Below are 22,774 nucleotides of genomic sequence, written 5' to 3'. Positions count from 1 at the left end.
CACACAGGTGTTAGGAATTTCAAATGTGAGAGATGTGCAAAATGTTTCTCAAGTAATCGTAACTTGCAACGACACATGTTGGTTCACACTGGTGTTAAGAATTTCAAATGTGAGATATGTGCAAAATGTTTCTCACAAACGACTGACTTGAAACGACATATGTTTGTTCACACTGGAGTTAGGAATTTCGAATGTGAGAGATGTGCAAAATGTTTCTCTGGTAATTGTAAATTGAAACGACACATGTTGGTTCACACTGGTGTTAGGAATTTCAAATGTGAGGTATGTTCAAAATGTTTCTCACGAAATACCCACTTGAAACAACATATGTTGGTTCACACTGGTGTTAAGACTTTTAACTGTGAGGTATGTGCAAAATGTTTCTCACAAAATACTCACTTGAAACGACATATGTTTGTTCACACAGGTGTTAGGAATTTCAAATGTGAGATATGTGCAAAATGTTTCTCAAGTAATCGTAACTTGCAACGACACATGTTGGTTCACACTGGTGTTAAGAATTTGAAATGTGAGATATGTGCAAAATGTTTCTCACAAACGACTGACTTGAAACGACATATGTTTGTTCACACTGGAGTTAGGAATTTCGAATGTGAGAGATGTGCAAAATGTTTCTCTGGTAATTGTAACTTGCAACGACACATGTTGGTTCACACTGGTGTTAAGAATTTCAAATGTGAGATATGTGCAAAATGTTTCTCACAAACGACTGACTTGAAACGACATATGTTTGTTCACACTGGAGTTAGGAATTTCGAATGTGAGAGATGTGCAAAATGTTTCTCTGGTAATTGTAAATTGAAACAACACATGTTGGTTCACACTGATGTTAGGAATTTCAAATGTGAGGTATGTTCAAAATGTTTCTCACGAAATACCCACTTGAAACAACATATGTTGGTTCACACTGGTGTTAAGACTTTTAAATGTGAGGTATGTGAAAACTGTTTTTCAAGAAATTCCAGCATGAAACGTCATATGTTGGTTCACACAGATAATAAACCTCGAACGGTTATCAGCTGAAACGCTGTCTGTTAATCCATGTAAATGAGAAACGTTTAACACGTTGAAAATGCACAGACTGGTTTAACATACAAGACCATCCTGAAGTGCCTCCTTTCTGTTCATATTAATTACAGAGGTTTGTAGTTCAGTAGTAATGTGATGGGTCGTGAGATCAGCCTACTGTCTGTTCATATTATTTACAGAGGTTTGTAGCTCAGTAGTAGCGTGATGGGTCGTGAGATCAGACTACTGTCTGTTCATATTAATTACAGAGGTGTGTAGCTCAGTAGTAGTGTCTGTTCATATTATGTACAGAGGTGTGTAGCTCAGTAGTAGTGTGATGGGTCGTGAGATCAGCCTACTGTCTGTTCATATTAATTACAGAGGTGTGTAGCTCAGTAGTAGTGTGATGGGTCGTGATATCAGCCTACTGTCTGTTCATATTAATTACAGAGGTGTGTAGCTCAGTAGTAGTGTGATGGGTCATGAGATCAGCCTACTGTCTGTTCATATTAATTACAGAGGTATGTATCTCAGTAGTAGTGTGATGGGTCGTGAGATCAGCCTACTGTCTGTTCATATTAATTACAGAGGTATGTATCTCAGTAGTAGTGTGATGGGTCATGAGATCAAAACTCGTCAGACTGGTTTAACATACAACACCATCTTGAAGAGCCTCCTGTGTGTTCATATTAATTAGAGAGGTGTGTAGCTCAGTAGTAGTGTGTTGGGTCATGGGATCAACACTCATCAAACTGGTTTAACATACAATACCATCTTGAAGTGACTCCTGTCTGTTCTTATTAATTATAGATATATATATATATATATATATACAACTCCACTTGTCTTAAATATAAAATATGTATTTCTTTATACTACAATAGGCCTTTAAAATAATTCACCCGTTTTTATGGGCTTGTCATTTATGTGACGTCATTTAAAAACTATAACAATATATACATGTATATAAATAATCGGTCATTAATTACGTTATAGTTCAATCATGTTGGTAAGCAAGGTAAACACTGTATATATAGATCACTTTTACATTTATGTCCTAAAGTACTAATCAAAATTATACCCAGGTGATTTTCCAGTCTATAACACAGACTATAACACTAAGTTTGATATTGAACACACCTGAGACCACCTCTCTGGTTAGCTTAGTACTTGTGATTTCACCTGTCAAGTGTAATCAATATAAACCTGGGAGTTATAGTCTGTTCCAAATTACATAGGTTTTGCAGTAAAATTGTAAATAAATCTCATATTTCTATCTATAACAGGTAATGTATTGTCATTTTTTGTACCGGTTGTTTGAATACCATAACAGGTCATTTATTGTCATTTTAGGTACCGGTTGTTTGAATACCATAGCAGGTCATGATAATACTGACACATTTTTATGGTTTTCATTCCAGAGATTTTCATAACTAATATATAAGACTGGAAAATCACCTGGGTATAATTTTGATTAGTACTTTTTTCTTTTTTTTTTTTAATATACAACTTTCATACTAAGTTAGACTAGAATAAAATAAATTGTTATTGTACATGTATATGCCTTTGTATTATATGCATATGTATGTATGTATGTATGTATGTATGTATGTATCTGTGTGTGTGGGGTGGGGTGGGGGTTGGAAGGATGAGTCGTCCATGTGGCATATTGATTTATCCAGCAATCACTGTACACATTGGCAAGATATGATGACTAGATAAATCTCTATATTGTTGGTCTCTGACCAAAAATATAAGTCACGTGACATAACCCCGACTCGACTCGAGTATTTCAGACTAGATTTTCAATAAACATACTATTTATATCATTTGTTTTAGTACAGTAAATACAAATAAATTTAAGTTTTGAGATAACAATACCAACCTTGTATATGTATTTATAAATTAGAGTTTAGAAACGCTTTTTCAATGTGACGAATGTAGCCAGTGTCTTACAAAGAATGACGTCATGTATCTTGTATGACGTCATACTGCAAAAGCCATGCTAGGTTGACGATACTCGATTTGCGTACACAAAAATGGATTAAATAATGATTTTCCGAAAATTCCTGTAGCATTGCAGGATAAAAGAAATAACTGGTTACTGTCTTAAGATATCGGCTTTATCCTGATCAGGTCGAATGGCGAATGCAGCTCGGCAGAGCCTCGCTGCATTCGCCATTCTAACCTTCGCAGGATAAAGCCGATATCTTAAGACAGTAACCAGTTATTCCCTATATATACTGCAGGGATTAAACAGAAATTTAGATATTGAAATGTGATGCCTGCAAAAGGATTTAGTCACAGTACAAGCTAAATGTTATTTCATATTGATAACATTTTCAAATGAGACGTGTCTTCAAAAGGGTTATGGCTCAGTGCGAGCTTAAACATAGACCTTGCTGGTTATAAGATTTTCAAATGCAGTGTGTCTATAAAATGTCATATATATAGTGCAAGCTAAAACATAGTTTATGCTGGTTATATGATCTTCAAGCGTGATGTGTCTGCAAAGGATTTTAGACCCAGTATAAGTTTACACAAAATACTAGTTTTGCTGGTTATAAGATTTTCAAGTGATTTCGGACACTACACGTTTAGGCATAATACTAGTTCAGTATAACATTAGACATAATACTACCACATGCTAGTTATAAGATGTTCAAGTGTGATGTGTCGATCCACCACAAGTTTAACACACAGTGCCTGATTAAACGTTTAATTTCACATGCCGTTAATAAGATCTAGAAATGTGACGTGTCTACCGGGTTAAGCTATTTTAGTGTCATTTTATAGTCTTAATAAGATCTGCAAAGCTATTTTAGTGTCATTATATGTTGTTAATAAGATCTAGAAATGTGACGTGTCTACCGGGTTAAGCTATTTTAGTGTCATTTTACGTTGTTAATAAGATCTAGAAATGTGACGTGTCTACAGAGTTAAACTATTTCAGTGTCATTTTATGCTGTTAATAAGATCTAGAAATGTGACGTGTCTACCGGGTTAAGCTATTTTAGTGTCATTATATGTTGTTAATAAGATCTAGAAATGTGAAGTGTCTAGAGGGTTAAAGTATTTTAATGTCATTTTATGTTCTTAATAAGATCTAGAAATGTGACGTGTCTAACTGGTTAAGCTATTTTAGTGTCATTTTATGTTTTTAATAAGTTCTAGAAATGTGACGTGTCTACCGGGTTAAGCTATTTTAGTGTCATTTTACGTTGTTAATAAGATCTAGAAATGTGACATGTCTACCAGGTTAAGCTATTTTAGTGTCATTTTATGTTGTTAAAAATATCTACAAATGTGACATGTCTACCAGGTTAAGCTATTTTAGTGTAATTTTATGTTGTGAATAAGATCTAGAAATGTGACGTGTCTACCGGGTTAAGGTATGTTAGTGTCATTTTATGCTGTTAATAAGATCTAGAAATGTGATGTGTCTACCAGGTTAAGCTGTTTTAGTGTCATTTTATGTTGTTAAAAATATCTAGAAATGTGACATGTCTACCAGGTTAAGCTATTTTAGTGTCATTAATTTTATGCACTTAATAAGATCTAGAAATGTGGCATGTCTACCGGGTTTAGCTATTTTAGTGTCATTTTATGTTGTTAATAAGATCTAGAAATGTGAAGTGTCTAACTGGTTAAACTACTTTAATGTCATTTTATGTTGTTAATAAGATCTAGAAATGTGACGTGTCTACCAGGTTAAGCTATTTTAGTGTCATTTTATGTTTTAATAAGATCTAGAAATGTGAAGTGTCTACCGGGTTAAGCTATTTTAGTGTCATTATATGTTGTTAATAAGATCTAGAAATGTGACGTGTCTACCGGGTTAAGCTATTTTAGTGTCATTATATGTTGTTAATAAGATCTAGAAATGTGACGTCTCTACCGGGTTAAGCTATTTGTTTGTCATTTTATACTGTTAATAAGATCTAGAAATCTGACGTGTCTACAGGGTTAAACTATTTTAGTGTCATTTTTGCTCTTAATAAGATCTAGAAATGTGACATGTCTACCGGGTTAAACTATTTTAATGTCATTTTATGTTGTTAATAAGATCTAGAAATGTGACGTGTCTAACTGGTTAAACTACTTTAATGTCATTTTATGTTGTTAATAAGATCTAGAAATGTGACGTGTCTACCGGGTTAAGCTATTTTAATGTCATTTTATGTTTTTAATAAGTTCTAGGAATGTGACGTGTCTACCGGGTTAAGCTATTTTAGTGTCATTTTACGTTGTTAATAAGATCTAGAAATGTGACGTGTCTACCAGGTTAAGCTATTTTAGTGTCATTTTATGTTGTTAAAAATATCTAGAAATGTGACGTGTCTACTGGGTTAAGCTATTTTAGTGTCATTTTATGTTGTTAAAAATATCTAGAAATGTGACATGTCTACCAGGTTAAGCTATTTTAGTGTAATTTTATGTTGTGAATAAGATCTAGAAATGTGACGTGTCTATCAGGTTAAGGTATGTTAGTGTCATTTTATGCTGTTAATAAGATCTAGAAATGTGATGTGTCTACCAGGTTAAGCTGTTTTAGTGTCATTTTATGTTGTTAAAAATATCTAGAAATGTGACATGTCTACCAGGTTAAGCTATTTTAGTGTCATTAATTTTATGCTCTTAATAAGATCTAGAAATGTGGCATGTCTACCGGGTTTAGCTATTTTAGTGTCATTTTATGTTGTTAATAAGATCTAGAAATATGACGTGTCTAACTGGTTAAACTACTTTAATGTCATTTTATGTTGTTAATAAGATCTAGAAATGTGACATGTCTACCAGGTTAAGCTATTTTAGTGTCATTTTATGTTGTTAAAAAGATCTAGAAATGTGACGTGTCTACTGGGTTAAGCTATTTTAGTGTCATTTTATGTTGTTAAAAATATCTAGAAATATGACATGTCTACCAGGTTAAGCTATTTTAGTGTCATAATATGCTCTTAATAAGATCTAGAAATGTGGCATGTCTACCGGGTTTAGCTATTTTAGTGTCATTTTATTTTGTTAATAAGATCTAGAAATGTGACGTGTTTATCAGGTTAAACTATTTTGATATCATTTTATATGTTTGTAAGATTTATAAGTCCAGCACTCTACCAACTGAGCTAATAGGGAAATTCCCACTAGCTACTGCCAGTAGGAGCACTTTATACCAACACTATTCCAGTAATAACAAAGATTTCAAGTCATGGTAAATGGTCGTGGTGATATGTGGCTTCGCTATGACATTTGATAGCTGAGCTTGTATAGGATTTTTTACAAAACCTGGTTAACTCACCTTGCTGCCAGCTGGTGTTCTTCGTATGCAGATATTTCCGGTAAGTATGTTTTAGACACAAACCATGGTAGTGTATGGCAAATCATTTGCGCGATTAGCGGGTAATAAAGATAAAAGTGTGCGAGACGTAACTCAGTGGTAAAATGCTAGTCTGATGTGCTGTCAGTCTGGGATCAATACCCTTATGTAGGCATAGACAGACCGCATCAGGAGAGCACCTAACCACTGGGCTACGTCCCGCCCCTTCTGATAATACGGTCTGTTCGATCTAAGCGTACCTCAGTTTCTCCAATACTAGAAACCCTAACCACTGGGCTACGTCCCGTCCCTTCTGATAATATGGTCTGTTAGATGTAAGCGTGTCTCAGTTTCTACAATACTAGAAACCCTAACCACTGGGCTACGTTCCGCCCCTTCTGATAATACGGTCTGTTAGATGTAAGCGTATCTCAGTTTCTCCAATACAAGAAACCCTAACCACTGGGCTACGTCCCACTCCTTGTGATAATACGGTCTGTTAGATGTAAGCGTATCTCAGTTTCTCCAATACTAGAAACCCTAACCACTGGGCTATGTCCCGTCCCTTCTGATAATACGGTCTGTTAGATGTAAGCGTATCTCAGTTTCTCCAATACTAGAAACCCTAACCACTGGGCTACGTCCCGTCCCTTGTGATAATACGGTCTGTTAGATGTAAGCGTGTCTCAGTTTCACCAATACTAGAAACCCTAACCACTGGGCTACGTCCCGTCGCTTCTGATAATACGGTCTGTTAGATGTAAGCGTGTCTCAGTTTCTCCAATACTAGAAACCCTAACCACTGGACTACGTCCCGTCCCTTCTGATAATACGGTCTGTTAGATGTAAGCGTGTCTCAGTTTCTCAAATACTAGAAACCCTAACCACTGGACTACGTCTCGTCCCTTGTGATAATACGGTCTGTTAGATGTAAGCGTATCTCAGTTTCTCAAATACTAGAAACCCTAACCACTGGGCTACGTCTCGTCCCTTGTGATAATACGGTCTGTTAGATGTAAGCGTATCTCAGTTTCTCAAATACTAGAAACCCTAACCACTGGGCTACGTCCCGTCCCTTGTGGTAATACGGTCTGTTAGATGTAAGCGTATCTCAGTTTCTCCAATACTAGAAACCCTAACCACTGGACTACGTCCCGTCCCTTGTGGTAATACGGTCTAATAGATGTAAGCGTATCTCAGTTTCTCAAATACTAGAAACCCTAACCACTGGGCTACGTCCCATCCCTTGTGGTAATACGGTTTTGTAGATGTAAGCGCGTCTCAGTTTCTCAAATACTAGAAACCCTAACCACTGGACTACGTCCCACTCCTTGTGATAATATGGTATGTTAGATGTAAGCGTATCTCAGTTTCTCAAATACTAGAAGCCCTAACCACTGGGCTACCTCCCGCTCCTTCTGATAATACGGTCTGTTAGATGTAAGCGTATCTCAGTTTCTCAAATACTAGAAACCCTAACCACTGGGCTACGTCCCGCTCCTTGTGATAATACGGTCTGTTAGATGTAAGCGTGTCTCAGTTTCTCAAATACTAGAAACCCTAACCACTGGGCTACGTCCCGTTACCCATGTGATAATACGGTCTGTTAGATGTAAGCGTATCTCAGTTTCTCAAATACTAGAAACCCTAACCACTGGGCTACGTCCCGTCCCTTGTGGTAATACGGTCTGTTAGATGTAAGCGTATCTCAGTTTCTCCAATACTAGAAACCCTAACCACTGGACTACGTCCCGTCCCTTGTGGTAATACGGTTTGCTAGATGTAAGCGTATCTCAGTTTCTCAAATACTAGAAACCCTAACCACTGGGCTACGTCCCGTCCCTTGTGGTAATACGGTCTTGTAGATGTAAGCGTGTCTCAGTTTCTCAAATACTAGAAACCCTAACCACTGGGCTACGTCCCGTCCCTTGTGGTAATACGGTCTGTTAGATGTAAGCGTATCTCAGTTTCTCCAATACTAGAAACCCTAACCACTGGGCTACGTCCCGTCCCTTCTGATAATACGGTCTGTTAGATGTAAGCGTATCTCAGTTTCTCCAATACTAGAAACCCTAACCACTGGGCTACATCCCGTCCCTTGTGATAATACGGTCTGTTAGATGTAAGCGTGTCTCAGTTTCACCAATACTAGAAACCCTAACCACTGGGCTACGTCCCGTCCCTTGTGGTAATACGGTCTAATAGATGTAAGCGTATCTCAGTTTCTCAAATACTAGAAACCCTAACCACTGGGCTACGTCCCATCCCTTGTGGTAATACGGTTTTGTAGATGTAAGCGCGTCTCAGTTTCTCAAATACTAGAAACCCTAACCACTGGACTACGTCCCACTCCTTGTGATAATATGGTATGTTAGATGTAAGCGTATCTCAGTTTCTCAAATACTAGAAGCCCTAACCACTGGGCTACCTCCCGCTCCTTCTGATAATACGGTCTGTTAGATGTAAGCGTATCTCAGTTTCTCAAATACTAGAAACCCTAACCACTGGGCTACGTCCCGCTCCTTGTGATAATACGGTCTGTTAGATGTAAGCGTGTCTCAGTTTCTCAAATACTAGAAACCCTAACCACTGGGCTACGTCCCGTTACCCATGTGATAATACGGTCTGTTAGATGTAAGCGTATCTCAGTTTCTCAAATACTAGAAACCCTAACCACTGGGCTACGTCCCGTCCCTTGTGGTAATACGGTCTGTTAGATGTAAGCGTATCTCAGTTTCTCCAATACTAGAAACCCTAACCACTGGGCTACGTCCCATCCCTTGTGGTAATACGGTTTTGTAGATGTAAGCGCGTCTCAGTTTCTCAAATACTAGAAGCCCTAACCACTGGACTACGTCCCACTCCTTGTGATAATATGGTATGTTAGATGTAAGCGTATCTCAGTTTCTCAAATACTAGAAGCCCTAACCACTGGGCTACCTCCCGCTCCTTCTGATAATACGGTCTGTTAGATGTAAGCGTATCTCAGTTTCTCAAATACTAGAAACCCTAACCACTGGGCTACGTCCCGCTCCTTGTGATAATACGGTCTGTTAGATGTAAGCGTGTCTCAGTTTCTCAAATACTAGAAACCCTAACCACTGGGCTACGTCCCGTTACCCATGTGATAATACGGTCTGTTAGATGTAAGCGTATCTCAGTTTCTCAAATACTAGAAACCCTAACCACTGGGCTACGTCCCGTCCCTTGTGGTAATACGGTCTGTTAGATGTAAGCGTATCTCAGTTTCTCCAATACTAGAAACCCTAACCACTGGACTACGTCCCGTCCCTTGTGGTAATACGGTTTGCTAGATGTAAGCGTATCTCAGTTTCTCAAATACTAGAAACCCTAACCACTGGGCTACGTCCCGTCCCTTGTGGTAATACGGTCTTGTAGATGTAAGCGTGTCTCAGTTTCTCAAATACTAGAAACCCTAACCACTGGGCTACGTCCCGTCCCTTGTGGTAATACGGTCTGTTAGATGTAAGCGTATCTCAGTTTCTCCAATACTAGAAACCCTAACCACTGGGCTACGTCCCGTCCCTTCTGATAATACGGTCTGTTAGATGTAAGCGTATCTCAGTTTCTCCAATACTAGAAACCCTAACCACTGGGCTACGTCCCGTCCCTTGTGATAATACGGTCTGTTAGATGTAAGCGTGTCTCAGTTTCACCAATACTAGAAACCCTAACCACTGGGCTACGTCCCGTCCCTTCTGATAATACGGTCTGTTAGATGTAAGCGTGTCTCAGTTTCTCCAATACTAGAAACCCTAACCACTGGGCTACGTCCCGTCGCTTCTGATAATACGGTCTGTTAGATGTAAGCGTGTCTCAGTTTCTCCAATACTAGAAACCCTAACCACTGGACTACGTCCCGTCCCTTCTGATAATACGGTCTGTTAGATGTAAGCGTGTCTCAGTTTCTCAAATACTAGAAACCCTAACCACTGGACTACGTCTCGTCCCTTGTGATAATACGGTCTGTTAGATGTAAGCGTATCTCAGTTTCTCAAATACTAGAAACCCTAACCACTGGGCTACGTCCCGTCCCTTGTGGTAATACGGTCTGTTAGATGTAAGCGTATCTCAGTTTCTCCAATACTAGAAACCCTAACCACTGGACTACGTCCCGTCCCTTGTGGTAATACGGTCTAATAGATGTAAGCGTATCTCAGTTTCTCAAATACTAGAAACCCTAACCACTGGGCTACGTCCCATCCCTTGTGGTAATACGGTTTTGTAGATGTAAGCGCGTCTCAGTTTCTCAAATACTAGAAACCCTAACCACTGGACTACGTCCCACTCCTTGTGATAATATGGTATGTTAGATGTAAGCGTATCTCAGTTTCTCAAATACTAGAAGCCCTAACCACTGGGCTACCTCCCGCTCCTTCTGATAATACGGTCTGTTAGATGTAAGCGTATCTCAGTTTCTCAAATACTAGAAACCCTAACCACTGGGCTACGTCCCGCTCCTTGTGATAATACGGTCTGTTAGATGTAAGCGTGTCTCAGTTTCTCAAATACTAGAAACCCTAACCACTGGGCTACGTCCCGTTACCCATGTGATAATACGGTCTGTTAGATGTAAGCGTATCTCAGTTTCTCAAATACTAGAAACCCTAACCACTGGGCTACGTCCCGTCCCTTGTGGTAATACGGTCTGTTAGATGTAAGCGTATCTCAGTTTCTCCAATACTAGAAACCCTAACCACTGGACTACGTCCCGTCCCTTGTGGTAATACGGTTTGCTAGATGTAAGCGTATCTCAGTTTCTCAAATACTAGAAACCCTAACCACTGGGCTACGTCCCGTCCCTTGTGGTAATACGGTCTTGTAGATGTAAGCGTGTCTCAGTTTCTCAAATACTAGAAACCCTAACCACTGGGCTACGTCCCGTCCCTTGTGGTAATACGGTCTGTTAGATGTAAATGTATCTCAGTTTCTCCAATACTAGAAACCCTCACCACTGGGCTGCATCCCCTCCCTTGTGATAATACGGTCTGTTAGATGTAAGCGTATCTCAGTTTCTCCAATACTAGAAACCCAGACTTAATTATAATCTTCGTTTCATCCAAACTGACAGATCATGGATTTAATAAGTTAAAAAAAAAGAAAAGAAAAAGGAAAAAACCCAAACTGATACTATTTCCGATTAGAAGCAAGTTGTCTGTTGTATGCACACACATACATGATAGTACATACCACAGCCTTTGTTACATAAGTTGTAGAACACTGGCTGGAAGGTCAAATGATCCAGTGAGTCCACCGACGGGGATCGATCTTTAATTGCGGATCAGGCTACGGCTTGGTGAGTTTATCTGACGATGTGATTGCTACAGCGTCTATGGTGGGTGTATCTGACGATGTGATTGCCAGAGCGTCTATAGTGGGTTTATCTGACGATGTGTTTGCTACCACGTCTATGGTGGGTTTATCTGAAGATGTGTTTGCTACAGCGTCTATGGTGGGTTTATGTGACGATGTGTTTGCCACAGCGTCTATGGTGGGTGTATCTGACGATGTGTTTGCCACAGCGTCTATGGTGGGTTTATCTGACGATGTGTTTGCCACAGCGTCTATGGTGGGTTTATCTGACGATGTGTTTGCCACAGCGTCTATGGTGGGTTTATCTGACGATGTGTTTGCCACAGCGTCTATGGTGGGTTTATCTGACGATGTGTTTGCTACAGCGTCTATGGTGGGTTTACCTGACGATGTGTTTGCTACAGCGTCTATGGTGGGTTTATCTGACGATGTGTTTGCTACAGCGTCTATGGTGGGTTTACCTGACGATGTGTTTGCGTGCAGGACAAAGAAAAGAAAATCCCAAAACAAATAACCCTCAGTCTACAAGAAAAGAGAGAAGAAAAAGGTCAAATTCCTTCCAAGCAAGACACTTTATCGCAGTCGGCATATCTTCGTACGCCAGTTAAGAGAAAAGTTGCCGCCCTAATAGTTACTGATCAGAAACACATACTTTCACCCTATACATCAAGGGAGATAACTCCAACTAAGGTTGCTAACAAAATATCTGGTGTAACCACTTTTTTTCTTCTTTTTGTTTTTGTACTGTTAATGTACTGTCAGGTTCTTTTAAGGTTAGAACTTACTGTTTGTGAGTATAAAATAAATGTATGGTTACTTTTAAACATCACAAAGTCATCAACATCGACACGGTAGATGTTCTTGTCGTTGGGGTCTGGAATAAAACATGGTAAACGATAGTTAAATGCAGATTTATGACACTGACACAGTATATTTCTATGTCGTGGTTAGAACAAAAAATGGTGAATGTTAGTTCAACACAAAATCCTTAAATCGACCTGGTAGATTTATCCGTCGTCGTGGTGTGGAGGGGCATAGCGAGTCCTTCGTTGTTGTGTCCAGGATGTTGTCCAGTGATTCTGAAGACATGTCTGGTAGAGGCGAGGCGATCTCGGTTGGAATCGGAGGAAGATCATAATTTGTGTCAACGTCAGGATCTGGGGGTGTTTCATCATCATTATCTGTGTCACCGTAAGTACACTGTGGAATCTGACAAGTCTTGTTTGGTACTATGTAACACTCAGGACGTTTAACATGATAACAGTTATTTCCAACGCACCATGGCCCGTCAATGTTCACAACAAGATATCGATTACGTGCACTTGTCTTATTTCTGTCACAGTATAGATACACTAAATCACCAATATGTACTGAAGACATGGTTGATTGGATTCCTTTAGGGAGTTTGGATAATTTACTGTGTGGGTAGTTTGATAATATGGCAGAGTGTTGGTCTGTGATAAGTTGTTGGTCAGAAAGGGGTAATTGCCTGCTTGTGAATTGGTCTCTCTGAGTCCACATTTCACGAGATGATACGCCATGGTTTCGAATGCGGGAATTGAGACTAGCACCTGCTATGGCTAACTCAGTAGGAGTAACAGGACCACGAGTAGGATCTTCATGACGGAGTTCATTTTCCAATTCTTGTATTGCTCTTTCCACAACTGGGTTTTTGTTGATGTTCTTGACCCTACCGATTTCAAGAGTAATTCTGTGTTTGTGTAGGAAACTGTCATTTGCCAGCGCGAGGAAGCCTGGAGCAGGATCTGTGTTGATGACTGCTGGGGGTCCGTCAAGAGGGCGTAATTCTATGCACAAACGAATCCATGCCTGTCGAATGACATCACTACGTTCATTATCAATCAGACAGGCGACTGTAAAGGAGATAACACATTCCCTCACAACTATGATGACTTGGCGTTCTCGTTTAAGGATATTCGCAGCAATTACAGGTGGATTACTTGAACTTTGTTCGACAATGGTAGATGGAGTCTTGCGCAGAGCAGCACACTGATGGCAGTTGTTGGATACAGAGTCAATGGAACGATCCATGTCAAGCGCAAAGAAGTATCTTTGAACTACCTTCTTCAGTTGAAATCCTGATGGGTGATTCAACTGAATATGTAAGGCATTAGGGAGACCTTCTAGAACTTGTCGGGGAACTACAATACATTCTCGTGTGGGGAATAGTGGATCAGTTCACTTTACGACGAGGAGACCATCTTTGGCAATGGTTACCGTATTGATGTAACGTTTAACATTTTTGATGTTTGTGAGCTTCTTCGAAGGGCGTGTACCTTGAATCAGGTGAGAATGGGTACGCCGTAAACCTTGCACTCTTCTTTTAATGAGTGCCAAGTTGATCTTGTGTTGAAGGGTATCCAAGTTTTACCTGATAGTATGTCATCTATGAGAATGTGTCGAACAACAGAATTTTCAGTTTCTTGGATGAAAGCACATATTTGACACGATTCATTGTGACACTCTGGAGCATTTCGACTAGCAAAGTCTGATGGGATATTTGCATTTGTTAGATGACGGACGGAGGCTTGAAATCTGCTGACTGTAGATAGAAAAGTTGAAACCCGAGGACTTGCTGAAAATTCGCCACGACATAACTTCTCAAAAGCAAGGATGCAAGGTTTTTTGTCAGTGAGGATGATAGGTTTCAGACTGGACTGGATAATGTAAGGACTGAAGTGCTTTGTGGCAGCGGCAATCGACAATGCTTCAATTTCACATGGTAACCATGTGACTTGACGTGGTCTGAGTTTTGCGCTGAAGAACCCTGCAACGCGAGGTTGATTGTGGCGAGTTACGTACAAGGTTGCTCCTATGCCTGGATCCTTAACAGCTCCCTCTGTAACAATCCAAAGTTGGTCTTTTGGGTTTGGGAGAACGATTGCTTTGTTTGACGAGAGCATTGTCTGGGCATGAGAAAAGGCATCATGAAGGTCATTGCTCCAAAAAAATTCATCTTTTGACTGGCGACCTGCTACAATATCATCAAAAGAGGCCAGGATCTTTGAATAGCCGGGTATAATGCAGGTGAGAATTTTGTATGCACCAATGAATGAGCACAAACCACAGACTGTCTTGGGAGGCGAACACGACACTAAAGTAGCGATGTGGTGAGGACTAGCCTGAATACAGCCTTGTTGCCAATTCCATCCTAGCATTGTGGATGATTGTGGAGTGATTATTGTTTTGTGTCCTGACAGTCGTAAGTTGTTGTGTCGAAGGGCTGTCAAAAACCAACGCCAAGTGTTGATTCATTCTTCAGGGGTATTTCCGCCACAAGTCACCAGCGAGTTTAGTGACAGCCCCTTCCGTCAATAAATCTCCCAGAACTCTACACATAAGTTCCTCTAGTGCAGTTTCTGAACCTGGCATACCCATTGCCGATCGGGTGTATACACGGATACAGTGAAACGGAGTGGCGACACCACAATACTTCATGGAATTCTTGTCAGGTGGTATTTGGTAGAAAGCGCTGGACAGATCAGTGGTGATAATATATTTCCATTGACCAATTTGTGTTAATGTTGAATCTACATCAGGCAACAGGGACGGCTGAGGTTTGGTGTAACGACCAACATCACCGAATGATGTGACCAGGCGATGGCCGCCTGATGGCTTTCTGACAAGGAAGGAAGGGTTAACGTATTCAACCTTGATACCTGCATCAAGACATTTGAAAACTCCCTTGTCCTCGAGGTCATCGAACATCTGTTGAAGTTCTTCGAGTTGCTTTCTGGAGTACTGGGGTACTTTTCCCTTCCTCTGAGGAGGTTGTACTGGACCCATGTTAACTACTGCTTGGAATGGATCACTGGCACCATTGTAGCATTCTATGGAAGTGTCAAATACATCATCATGTTCCTGAACCAGAGCAATGAATACCTTTCTGATTTCTGGAGAGAGAATACGGTAAGGGTCTATTTGAATTTGGTCTGAGAACTTGCCATATGACTGTGATTTGATATATGTTCTGGGGAGATGTGATTTTTCACTGACACTGTCAACTTCTGGGATGAATACTGGTCGAATTTGGCAAAAAATTTCATTTTTCCTCAGGAGTTGTGGACTGTCGGTTGTGTTTGGTATGCGAATTCTCCCCAGTACACTTTGGAGGAGAGTGTGTGGAGGCCATGTTTTGGATTGAGTGGCATGAATGTTATCAGTTCATGGTTCTAGAGCATACAAATCATCTTGAAGTGCGTAGTCGTCAGGCACTGGTATTTCAACATAGTCACCGGGCCACACTGTGGTAGTAGTAGGTCGTGCTCTGAGTACACAAGCTCGGCGAATAGTGTGTTGATCCTTTGTTTCAGATATAGAGCCGTAGTGAACACGTGTACCATCTTTAAGACTTATCTGACGCTTTGCAGGTCGAATGCCGAAGTCGTCACTTTCCATAAATGGTGTACCAGCAAGTATGTCTACATCTAGTTGTTCCACAACCAAGCCTTCAAAATGGAATTCCTTATTTCCTCGAGAGAAAGTGGCAGTAGTTTCTCCAATCACATTCAAGGGAATTGAAGCATCTGCTTGGTGAGCTGATTGTGATGTTTTCTTGATGTGGAATCCCAATGCTTGTGCAGTTGATAACCTGACCATGTTTCCAGTGGCGACGGTGTCAAGAGTTACTCCAACATTGTTATGTTTGTAAAACACATTTATGTAAGGTGACTGTCTGATTTGCACTCTCAGTGTAGATGCACTAGAAGACTGGTGAGATTCAGATTGGTATTCGTTTTGTTCGTCGTCACTAGTGTCTGCAGAGTCCTGGTTGTTAGCTATGTTGATTATTTGTCGAGCTTTTAGAAGGAATTTGCGATCACTTTCAGAAAGGTGTTTGCAACGGCTCAGGAAATGATCATAGGAACTGTCTGCTGCTTTGCATATGGGACATACTTTGGATTGCGTCCGAGAGGTAAAATGCTTAGCCTGTTGGTGTCTGGGTATTTGTTGCTACCACCATGCCGAGGAGCGCATGACCTTTGCATCTTCAGACGTGTGTAATTCATTAATTAATGACGGCAAAGCTTGTGATATTTCTGGCTTGATATATGCTAAAGTTCTTGATCTAAGTTCTGTGCCATACATAAGTCTAAGTAGGTCTTTATTGATAAGTCTCAGCCACTGGAGAACAATGAAGTTCGCAAGAGATGGAGACATTTCCTCATGTTCAGCAACCTGGTCACCATGGTGAGTGATGCTGCTATCATGTGTGTGTAGATTGTCTTCTACAAATGCAGTTAGGCGCTGAAAGAGATCTTCCGGTCTTTCCTCTGGCTGTAGTTTAATTTCATCAAAATCCAGAAAATGACCCTCAGTGGATTAGAAGCCAAAATGTAGGCGTATTGACTGCCAGATGCAAGGCCGATATGTGGATGTTTTGATTATGGTGTTGCGAGATATGATGGGGAAATAATTTGCAATTTGTTCCAACATGAAGTCTAAGCAGTTGCTTTTCTGTTGCGCTGTAAGACGTTGTCGTACTGGAATATGTTCACCATATTCACCGAAACCTCTTGTGGGTTCTGTACGTGACTTCGTATCCCACGTATATCCATCGGCCAGGAAACGGCTGAAGTTGGGATCGAGTGACAACGTGTACATTATATTTTGACACCAGTTTTCGAATGAATTTACTGTTTCTACTTTTGTTAGAGACCATTGTTTTGGAGCACGGTGTGTGCCATGGTGTGTTTGTGTTGTAGAACTACGATGAAAGGATGTGTGTTACAGGCGAGCTAAACGTCGAACCGATCAGCTACGTGACGTAGTAAAACTATACAGGACAGCTTAGGGGAAAGTCTGCTTGTGTTCAGACGCGTGGTTTCGATACCTGCTGCCACCATGCCAGTTAAGAGAAAAGTTGCCGCCCTAATAGTTACTGATCAGAAACACAAACTTAGAAAGTAAAACACAACTTTACTTGAGAAATACAAAAGGAGAAAGAAGAGTGAAAAACAAGGGCGATTACTTTCACCCAATACATCAAGAGAGATAACTCCAACTAAGGTTGCTAACATAATATCTGGCGGTACTTGAAAGATCCGAACAACAGGCCGCAATACCTTTTTCGTGACCGTTTCCTTTGTGACCCGATTCTTGTTAGGTACGTTTATTTTGTTTATTACAGCAATTTTCTGCGTTTTTCATTGACAAAGTACAAAACATTCTCAAATCTATCTTCAGGTTCATATAAGTCACTTTTTATCTTTTGCTACATTGCCAAGTTTTAGCCTATTCTCGGCAAATTCACTGTGTCATGATCTGACATTCGAAATAGAACACGGGTTCGGACTCTCGCTGTTGTCACATCCCGGATTGTTCTGTGAACTCTCTCAGTTCGGTTATTGTTTCCTTTGCTATTTGTAATGCATTCTGCGGAATACATTTTAGTAAAATATAAATATTTATCTAAATAATAAATACTTCACGTCAGTTGCTACAAATTGTTAAAAAGGAATGCTGGTCACCTCGCTCCAAGACCAATTTGCCCCAAAACCATTTCGCCTCCTACAAACTCGCCCCAAAACCGTTACCAACTCGCTCCAGTGTTGAGATAAATCGCCCCTGGTCCAATTTCAACTTAAGGTCCGTAAATAATTCACAAATTTAAAAATAGACGTCTACACCTTAGTGTTCTTCCATTTATTAATATTACGGTGAAACTTCGCTATTACGACCTCTTATTTTAAACTGGTTTTATATTAGGGAGATTGTAATATCGGTTAAAGAATAAACTATTACAATCAAATATTTTAACGACGTTTGTGAGTTTGTCGATTGTTTCCTTAAAGGAATGATCAGCTAAAGGGGCATGACGTAGCCTGATGTGCCGTCGGTTTGGGATCGATCTCCGAAGGTGGGCCCATTGTGTTATTTCTCGTTCCAGCCAGTGCACCGCGACTGGTATATCAAAGGCTGTGGTATGTGCTATTTTGTCTGTGGAATGGTGCATATAAAATATCCCTTGCTACTAATGGGAAAATGTAGCCGGTTCCTTAATACTATATGTTTGACATCCAATAGCCGATGATTATTAAATCAATTTGCTCTAGTGGTGTCATTAAACAAAACAAACTTTTGATTTGCTAAAACTTTTGGACTCCGACTGGTTGCATATCCAACGATATTTAATGCAAATCAACAAAACTATTGGTATATTTAATTAATAAGATGGTAAACATACGACAGCTATTACATATAACGGGCGCAGCCACTTTGTTCCATCCCAGTGAATCAGGTCCTCGTGTAAGCAGATGAATTGTTACGTAACGCGTCAGGTATCTGTCTTAAAGGTGAAGAAAAGAAACATACGACAGCTATTACATATAACGGGCGCAGACAGGTATCTGTCTTAAGTTGAAGAAACGAACATACCGGCTTGTTGAGTTTTGCAGAATGATGAAACAGACGTGCATCGCAATGTTTTGTAATGATATCCACCCTACTAAGCCAGCAAAGGGGACGGGGGGGGGGGGGGGGGGGGGGGGGGGGGGGAGGGGAGAGGGAAAGTAATAGTATGAAGGGGACAATTAATTTTTTTTTATAAATGAATGGTCTAAAGAAATAAAAGAAAATATAAAGTAATTATTAGAGGGACTTAAAATATTTTAGAGCGCTAATTATATAAACAATATATACGTGATATGGGTATTTTTAGTTTGAGGTGGGCGGAATTTGGAATAAAAATTAGTAAGTTCACAAAATACCATGTCTGATGAAATTGAGACCAAACAAAAAAATTGACTGCTCATCCAAAGTTGAAGGTGATTAGAGCAATTTAGATGGACTGCCAAAAATAAAGGGTATCAGACTATTTACAAAAACATTTACAAACTTTTAGAGATGGCAGCCACAAGTTTAAAGTCTGACAAGTCCATACTCATGGAGGCTTGGATGTTGGAAAGGTTGGCTAGGGGGAGGAGATCCACACCCTTGTGTCCAGTTGGGGAACCAGCTGGTGGATTTCTGGCTTCGCTAGCAGTCTGGTGATCTCAGGATACTGTTCGCTAACGGCAACTGTGCCAGGTAGGTGCCGGCCTCGATGGTGTAGTTGTTGCCATTGGATGTAAGGCTGGTAGGTACTAGGTTCGGCAACTGAGCGCGGTAGGTACCGGCCTCGATGGTGTAGTTGTTGCCATTGGACGTAAGGCTGGTAGGTACTAGGTTCGGCAACTGGCTGTAAGGCTGGTAGGTACTAGGTTCGGCAACTGAGCGCGGTAGGTACCGGCCTCGATGGTGTAGTTGTTGCCATTGGACGTAAGGCTGGAAGGTACTATTTTCGGCAACTGAGAGCAGTAGGTACCGGCCTCGATAGTGTAGTTGTTGCCATTGGACGTAAGGCTGGTAGGTACCGGCCTAGGTTTGGCAACTGAATAGGTGCCGGCCTCGATGGTGTAGTTGTTGCCACTGGACGTAAGGCTGGTAGGTACTAGGTTCGGCAACTGTGTTGCCAGGTAGTATGAGAGTGGTAGGTGCCGGCCTCGATGGTGTAGTTGTTGCCATTGGACGTAAGGCTGGTAGGTACTAGGTTCGGCAACTGAGAGCGGTAGGTACCGGCCTCGATGGTGTAGTTGTTGCCATTGGAGGTAAGGCTGGTAGGTACTAGGTTCGGCAACTGAGAGCGGTAGGTACCGGCCTCGATGGTGTAGTTGTTGCCATTGGAGGTAAGGCTGGTAGGTACTAGGTTCGGCAACTGAACGCGGTAGGTACCGGCCTCGATGGTGTAGTTGTTGCCATTGGAGGTAAGGCTGGTAGGTACTAGGTTTGGCAACTGAACGCGGTAGGTGCCGGCCTCGATGGTGTAGTTGTTGCCATTGGACATAAGGCTGGTAGGTACTAGGTTCGGCAACTGAGAGCGGTAGGTACCGGCCTCGATGGTGTAGTTGTTGCCATTGGACGTAAGGCTGGTAGGTGCCGGCCTCGATGGTGTAGTTGTTGCCACTGGACGTAAGGCTGGTAGGTACTAGGTTCGGCAACTGTGCCATGCAAGAAATCAACCAAGATGACCCATAAATACCGGCCTTGATGGTCAAAGTTGTTGCCATTGGACTAATATAAGGCTGGTAGGTACTAGGTTCGGCAACTGAGAGCGGTAGGTACCGGCCTCGATGGTGTAGTTGTTGCCATTGGACGTAAGGCTGGTAGGTACTAGGTTCGGCAACTGAGCGCGGTAGGTACCGGCCTCGATGGTGTAGTTGTTGCCATTGGACGTAAGGCTGGTAGGTACTAGGTTCGGCAACTGAATGCGATATGTAATAGTAGTCACCAGCTTCTTTCAACAACCAGCGGTAGGTGCTGGTTGGGTATTATAGGTTTGGCAACTGAACGCGGTGGATGCCGGCCTCGATGGTGGTAGCTCGAGGGCCATTGGAAATAACGCTGGTAGGTACTAATGCAAAACTGAACGCGGTAGGTGCCACTCTCGATGGTGTGGTTGTTGCCAGTGGACGTAAGGCTGGTAGGTACTAGGTTCGGCAACTGAGAGTGGTAGGTACCGGCCTCGATGGTGTAGTTGTTGCCATTGGACGTAAGGCTGGTAGGTACTAGGTTCGGCAACTGAGCGCGGTAGGTACCGGCCTCGATGGTGTAGTTGTTGCCATTGGACGTAAGGCTGGTAGGTACTAAGTTTGGCAACTGAGAGTCATAGGAAGAACAAACGTCAACATCTTCTTGTGAGAAACCTTTTCAATGGGATGTGCTTAAGTGTTTCTCTTACAAGTGGCGAATTAAGCAGGTACTAGGTTCGGCAACTGAACGCCATATCAGTGTGAGGTGTGCGATGGTGTAGTTGTTGCCATTGGACGTAAGGCTGGTAGGTACTAAGTTTGGCAACTGAGAGCAGTAGGTACCGGCCTCGATGGTGTAGTTGTTGCCATTGGACATAAGGCTGGTAGGTACTAGTTTGGCTACTAATTTTAAATGTGAGGTATGTGCAAAATATTTCACAAAAAATGACACCTTGGAAAAACATATGTTGGTTCACACTGGTGTTAAGAATTTCAAATGTGAGATATGTGCAAAATGTTTTTCTCTCAATTCGTACTTAAAACGATATGTGTTGGTTCACACTGGTGTTAAGAATTTCAAATTTGAGGTGTGTGCAAAATCTTTCTCACAAAATACCCACTTGAAACAACATGTTGGTTCACACTGGTGTTAATAATTTCAAATGTGAGGTGGCTGCAAAATCTTTCTCACAAAATACCCATTTGAAACAACATATGTTGGTTCACACTGGTGTTAAGAATTTCAAATGTGAAGTATGTGCAACATGTTTTATAGGCAACAGTAACTTGAAACGACATATCTTCGTTCACACTGGTGTTAAGAATTTTAAATGTGAGGTGTGTGCAATGTCTTTTACACCCAATACTAACTTGAGGAAACATATGTTGGTTCACTCTGGTGTTAGAAATTTGAAATGTGAGGTGTGTGCAAAATGTTTCTCAAGCAATGACAACATGAGAAAAACATATTGGTTCACACTGGTGTTAAGAATTTCAAATGTGAGGTATTTGCAAAATGTTTCCCAAGCAATGACAAAGTGACTTAAAACGACATATATTGGTTCACACAGGTGTTAAGAATTTCAAATGTGAGGTATGTGCAAAATGTTTTTCAAGCAATGGCAACTTGAAACATTATGTTTGTTCACACATTTAATAAACAGTTCAAATGTGACTCGCGCACAGAATGTTTCTCTCGCGGTTATAAGCTGAAACGTCATCTGTTAATTCATTCATATGAGAAACATTTAACACAGACTTGTTTAATGTAAACCATCATCTTGAAGTGCCTCATGTGTTTCATATTAATTAGAAAGGTGTGTAGCTCAGTAGAAGTGCGGTGGGTCATGGGATCAACACTCGTGAGACCAATTTCAGGTTTTATCACTCACACTATGCCAGACAACTCGTAACGTTAACGCATATCATGGAAAAGGACGAACGTAAAATGGTTGAATATGGTTCTTTATTCACTGTGGGTGTTAGGACTACACAACTATTATTCTGAGTAGCTAAACTACATTGGTTTTCTGGAAAATTCAACAGGGCTGCTGCTCATATATTATGA

Source organism: Gigantopelta aegis, chromosome 5 (assembly GCF_016097555.1).
Source record: "Gigantopelta aegis isolate Gae_Host chromosome 5, Gae_host_genome, whole genome shotgun sequence".
Classification (NCBI taxonomy): Eukaryota; Metazoa; Mollusca; class Gastropoda; order Neomphalida; family Peltospiridae; genus Gigantopelta; species Gigantopelta aegis.
This window is presented reverse-complemented; position numbering follows the sequence as displayed.